At 41.1% G+C, this 5,868-nt stretch overlaps 1 non-coding gene across 1 annotated transcript; it reads left to right on the forward strand.

Annotated features, from left to right (window-relative positions):
* The first annotated feature begins 1,655 nt into the window (after positions 1 to 1,655).
* On the forward strand, positions 1,656 to 1,760 carry LOC133231209 (small nucleolar RNA U13). Its single transcript, XR_009731088.1, has one exon. It is a non-coding gene; the product is annotated as a small nucleolar RNA U13 (small nucleolar RNA).
* The last annotated feature ends 4,108 nt before the right edge of the window (positions 1,761 to 5,868 follow it).

Genomic DNA, 5,868 nt, shown 5'->3' on the forward strand with positions numbered 1-5,868 from the left:
TATTAAGCAAGCTTGTTGCAGTTGTTCAATGTAGAATCATCCTATGGAACAGTAGAATGTGAGTTATTACATTGGAAATGTGCCATCCCCCCAGTTTTTTAGGCTCTGAGGCATTAATAGTCTGCATTGCTATCATTTAATTTTACTACTCTGAACAACAGGAAAGATAGGAAAAGATTAAATGTACAGCTGTTTATATTACTAGCTCAGTAAGCATATGAATATTATTCACACAGCACAGCAAAATAGAAACTATAGTTTTTTTCCTGAAGGAAAAAAATTGCTTTAACATAGTTATTTGCAAATTATCCAGAATAGTCCATTAAAAAGATACACTGTTTTAATAGCTGAAATATTCAAGCTCATGTGACAGCCTTTGTTCTAGAAGGTACCTTTAAGTGTCCAGCCTGCCATGGCATGCTATCCAAGGAAATAAAAATCACTGCTTTAGTTCTCTTTTTCTGTAACATGGAAACTCATTTTAAGATAGAATTGATTTTGGAATATTAGTCATGTAATTACATTTCTTTATCTGCAGTCTTATCTTTTGCCTTTAGTCTTTCAAAAAAATACCTCTGAGTTATCAAGATGGAGCAAGTTTCTTATCTCTTCAGCGTTCCTGTTCATACAGTTCTGTTGTCGCCTTGCTCCCTGCCTTTTTGAAATTGCATGGACCAATACTTGATTATACAGGCAGACCTCAGACACATTGCAGATTTGGGTCTAGACAACCACATTAAAGCAAGCATCACAATAAAATGAATCACGAATTTTTTATTTCCCAGTGTATATACTGTACTATGGTCTATTAAGTGTGCAATACCTTAATTTTCAAATACTTTATTGCTAATAAAAATGCTACCCATCATCATCTGAGCCTTCAGGGAGTTGTAATCTTTTTGCTGGGAGAGGGTCTTGCCTCGATGTTGATGGCTGCTGACTGATCAGGGTGGTGGTTGCTGAAGGTTTGAGGTGGCTGTGGTAATTTCTAAGTCACCAAGGAAACATCCATGGCCTCTTTCGCAAACAAGTTTTCTGTAGCATGCAAAGGTGTTTGATAGCATTTTATCCACACAACTTCTTGCAAAATTGGAGTCAATCCTCTCAAACCCTGTTCCTGCTATGTCACCTAAGTTTTTGCTGATCAATGAGAAGAACTCCTCATCCATTAAAAGTTTTAAAATGAGATTGCAGCAATTCAGTCACATCTTCAGACTCCACTTCGGATTCTAGGTCTCTTGCTATTTCCACCACATCTGCAGTAACTTCCTTCACTAAAATCCTGAACTTCTCAAAGTCATGCATTAGAGCTGGAGTCATTTTCTCCAAAACTCCTGTTAATGTTGCTATTTTGACCTCTTCCCATGAACCGTGAATGTTTTTAATGGTATCTAGAATGGTGAATCCTTTCTACAAGGTTTTCAGTATATTTTGCCCAGGTCCACCAGAGGAATTGCTATCTCTGGCAGCTATAGCCTTATGAAATCTATTATAAGACTTGAAAGTGAAAATTACTCTTTATCCATGGACTTCAGAATGGGAGTTGCATTAGCAGGCATGAAAACAGCATTAATCTCATTGTACATTTCTGTTAGAGCTCTGAGTGACCAGGTGCATTGTCAATGAGCAGTAATATTTTGAAAAATGTTTTCTAGATCCTTTTGTAGTTCGTGAGCGTGATGACTGGGTGTTCACGCTACTGCGTGACATGTGCCTCCCTGCAAACCTTGTTACGACACCAGCACATTACCTGTCTGATGTGGAAAAAAAATTTTTTTTTCTGAGCAGTAGGTCCCAACAATGAGCTTAAAATATTCAGTAAACCATGTTTTAAATAGATATGCTGTCATCTAGACTTTATTGTTTCACTTGCAGAGCACCAGTAGGGTATATTCAGCATAATTCTTAAGGGGACGAGGACTTTAGGAATGAAAAAGGAGTATTGGGTTCAACTTAAAAGTCACCAGCTATATTAGCCCCTAACAAGAGAATCAGCCTGTCCTTTGAAGCTTTGAAACCAGGAATTGACATAACCTCTTCAGCTATGAGTCCCAGATGGCATCTTCTCCCAGTTTAAGGATGTTTCATCTCTAGAGAAAATCTGTTGTTTAGTTTAGCCACTTCCATGAATAGAGGAGCCTGGTGGGCTGTAGTCCATGGGGTCGCAAGAGTTGGACATGACTGAGTGACTGAACACACACACACACGCACATACACACACTCACCCCTCATTAACTATGAGCGCTAACTCTTCTGGGTGACTTGCTGCAACTTCTACAGCAGCACAGGCTGCTTCACCATGCTTTTCATGTTATGGAGATGGTTTCTTTCCAGAAACCTCGTGAACCAACCTCTTCTAGCTTCTAACTTCCTTCTGCAGTTTCTCACCTCTCTCAGGAGTCACAGAATTAAAGAAGGTTAGGGCTTTGCTTGGGATTAGGTTTTGGTTTAAAGGAATGTTGTGAGTGGTTTGATCTTCTATCCAGATCACTAAAATTTTCTCCATTTCAACTATAAGGCTCTTTGACCTTATCGTTCATGTGTTCACTGAAGTAGCACTTTTAATTTCCTTCAAGCCCTTTTCCTTTGCATTCACAACTTGGCTAACTGGTGCAAGAGCCTGAGTGTTTGACCAGTCTCTGCTTTCACCTGACTTTTTCACTGTTGTTATCGTTCAGTCACTAAGTCGTGCCGACTCTTTGTGACTCCACGGACTGCAGCACACCAGTCTTCCCTGTCCTTCACTATCTCCCAGAGTTTACTCAAACTCATGTCTACTGAGTCAGTGATGCCATCCAATCATCTCATCCTCTGTTGCTGCCTCCTCCTCCTACCTTTAATATTTCCTAGCATTGGGGTCTTTTCCAAATAGTAGGGTCTTCTCTACTGATCTTAATCTAACTTTTGATTTAAAGTGAGAGATATGTGACTCTTCTTTTCACTTACACACTTAGGGACTAGTTCAGTTCAGTTCAGTTCAGTCTCTCAGTCGTGTCCGACTCTTTGCAGCCCCATGAATTGCAGTATGCCAGGCCTCCCTGTCCATCACCAACTCTCAGAGCTCACCCAAACTCATGTCCATCGAGTCGGTGATGCCATCCACCCATCTCATCCTCTGTCGTCCCCTTCTCCTCCTGCCCCCAATCCCTCCCAGCATCAGAGTCTTTTCCAATCAGTCAACTCTTCTCATGAGATGGCCAAAGTATTGGAGTTTCAGCTTTAGCATCAGCCCTTCCAAAGAATACCCAGGGCTGATCTCCTTCAGAATGGACTGGTTGGATCTCCTTGCAGTCCAAGGACTCTCAAGAGTCTTCTCCAACACCACAGTTCAAAAGCATCAATTCTTCGGTGCTCAGCTTTCTTCACAGTCCAACTCTCACATCCATACATGACCACTGGAAAAACCATAGCCTTGACTAGACGGACCTTTGTTGACAAAGTAATGTCTCTGCTTTTTAATATGCTACCTAGGTTGGTCGTAACTTTGCTTCCAAGGAGTAAGCGTCTTTTAATTTCATGGCTGCATTCACCATCTGGAGTGATTTTGGAGCCTCCAAAATAAAGTCTGACACTGTTTCTACTGTTTCCCCATCTATTTCCCATGAAGCGATGGGACCAGATGCCATGATCTTAGTTTTCTGAATGTTGAGCTTTAAGCCAACTTTTTCACTCTCCACTTTCACTTTCATCAAGAGGCTTTTGAGTTCCTCTTCACTTTCTGCCATAAGGGTGGTGTCATCTGCATGTCTGAGGTTATTCATATTTCTCCCGGCAATCTTGATTCCACTTGTGCTTCTTCCAGCCCAGTGTTTCTCATGATGTACTCTGCATATAAGTTAAACAAGCAGGGTGACAATATACAGCCTTGACGTATTCCTTTTCCTATTTGGAACCAGTCTGTTGTTCCATGTCCAGTTCTAACTGTTGCTTCCTGACCAGCATATAGGTTTCTCAAGAGGCATGTCAGGTGGTCTGGTATTCCCATCTCTTTCAGAATTTTCCACAGTTTATTGTGATCCACACGTCAAAGGCTTTGGCATAGTCAATAAAGCAGAAATAGATGTTTTTCTGGAACTCTTCTTGCTCTTTCGATGATCCAGCGGATGTTGGCAATTTGATCTCTGGTTCCTCTGCCTTTTCTAAAACCAGCTTGAACATCTGGAAGTTTACGGTTCATGTATTGCTGAAGCCTGGCTTGGAGAATTTTGAGCATTGCTTTACTAGCGTGTGAGATGAATGCAATTGTGTGGTAGTTTGAGCATTCTTTGGCATTGCCTTTCTTTGGGATTGGAATGAAAACTGACCTTTTCCAGTCCTGTGGCCACTGCTGAGTTTTCCAATTTTGCTGGCATATTGAGTGCAGCACTTTCACAGCATCATCTTTCAGGATTTGAAAGAGCTCAACTGGAATTCCATCACCTCCACTAGCTTTGTTCGTAGTGATGCTTCCTAAGGCCCACTTGACTTCACATTCCAGGATGCCTGGCTCTAGGTGAGTGATCACACCATCGTGATTATCTTAATCGTGAAGATCTTTTTTGTACAGTTCTTCTATGTATTCTTGCCACCTCTTCTTAATATCTTCTGCTTCTGTTAGGTCCATACCATTTCTGTCCTTTATCGAGCCCATCTTTGCATGGGTTCCCTTGGTATCTCTAATTTTCTTGAAGAGATCTGTAGCCTTTCCCATTTTGTTGTTTTCCTCTATTTCTTTGCATTGATTGCTGAGGAAAGCTTTCTTATCTCTCCTACCTATTCTTTGGAACTCTGCATTCAGATGCTTATATCTTTCCTTTTCTCCTTTGCTTTTCACTTCTCTTCTTTTCACAGCTTTTTGTAAGGCCTCCCCAGACAGCCATTTTGCTTTTTTGCATTTCTTTTCCATGGGGATGGTCTTGATCCCTGTCTCCTGTACAATGTCATGAACCTCATTCCATAGCTCATCAGGCACTCTATGTATCAGATCTAGGCCCTTAAATCTATTTCTCACTTCCACTGTATAATCATAAGGGATTTGATTTAGGTCATACCTGAATGGTCTAGTGGTTTTCCCTACTTTCTTCAATTTAAGTCTGAATTTGGCAATAAGGAGTTCATGATCTGAGCCACAGTCAGCTCCCAGTCTTGTTTTTGCTGACTGTATAGAGCTTCTCCATCTTTGGCTGCAAAGAATATAATCAATCTGATTTCGGTGTTGACCATCTGGTGATGTCCATGTGTAGAGTCTTCTCTTGTGTTGTTGGAAGAGGGTGTTTGCTATGACCGGTGCATTCTCTTGGCAGAACTCTATTAGCCTTTGCCCTGCTTCATTCCGTATTCCAAGGCCAAATTTGCCTGTCACTCCAGGTGTTTCTTGACTTCCTACTTTTGCATTCCAGTCCCCTATAATGAAAAGGACATCTTTTTTGAGTGTTAGTTCTAAAAGGTCTTGTAGGTCTTCATAGAACCATTCAACTTCAGCTTCTTCAGCGTTACTGGTTGGGGCATAGATTTGGATTGCTGTGATATTGAATGGTTTGCCTTGGAAACGAACAGAGATCATTCTGTTGTTATTGAGATTGCATCCAACTACTGTATTTTGGACTCTTTTGTTGACCATGATGGCTACTCCATTTCTTCTAAGGGATTCCTGCTCACAGTAGTAGATATAATGGTCATCTGAGTTAAATTCACCCATTCCAGTCCATCTTAGTTCACTGATTCCTAGAATGTCAACATTCACTCTTGCCATCTCCTGTTTGACCACTTCCAATTTGCCTTGATTCATGGACCTGACATTCCAGGTTCCTATGCAATATTGCTCTGTACAGCATCGGACCTTGCTTCTATCACCAGTCACATCCACAGCTGGGTATTCTTTTTGCTTTG

This window comes from Bos javanicus, chromosome 18 (genome assembly GCF_032452875.1).
Source record: "Bos javanicus breed banteng chromosome 18, ARS-OSU_banteng_1.0, whole genome shotgun sequence".
Classification (NCBI taxonomy): Eukaryota; Metazoa; Chordata; class Mammalia; order Artiodactyla; family Bovidae; genus Bos; species Bos javanicus.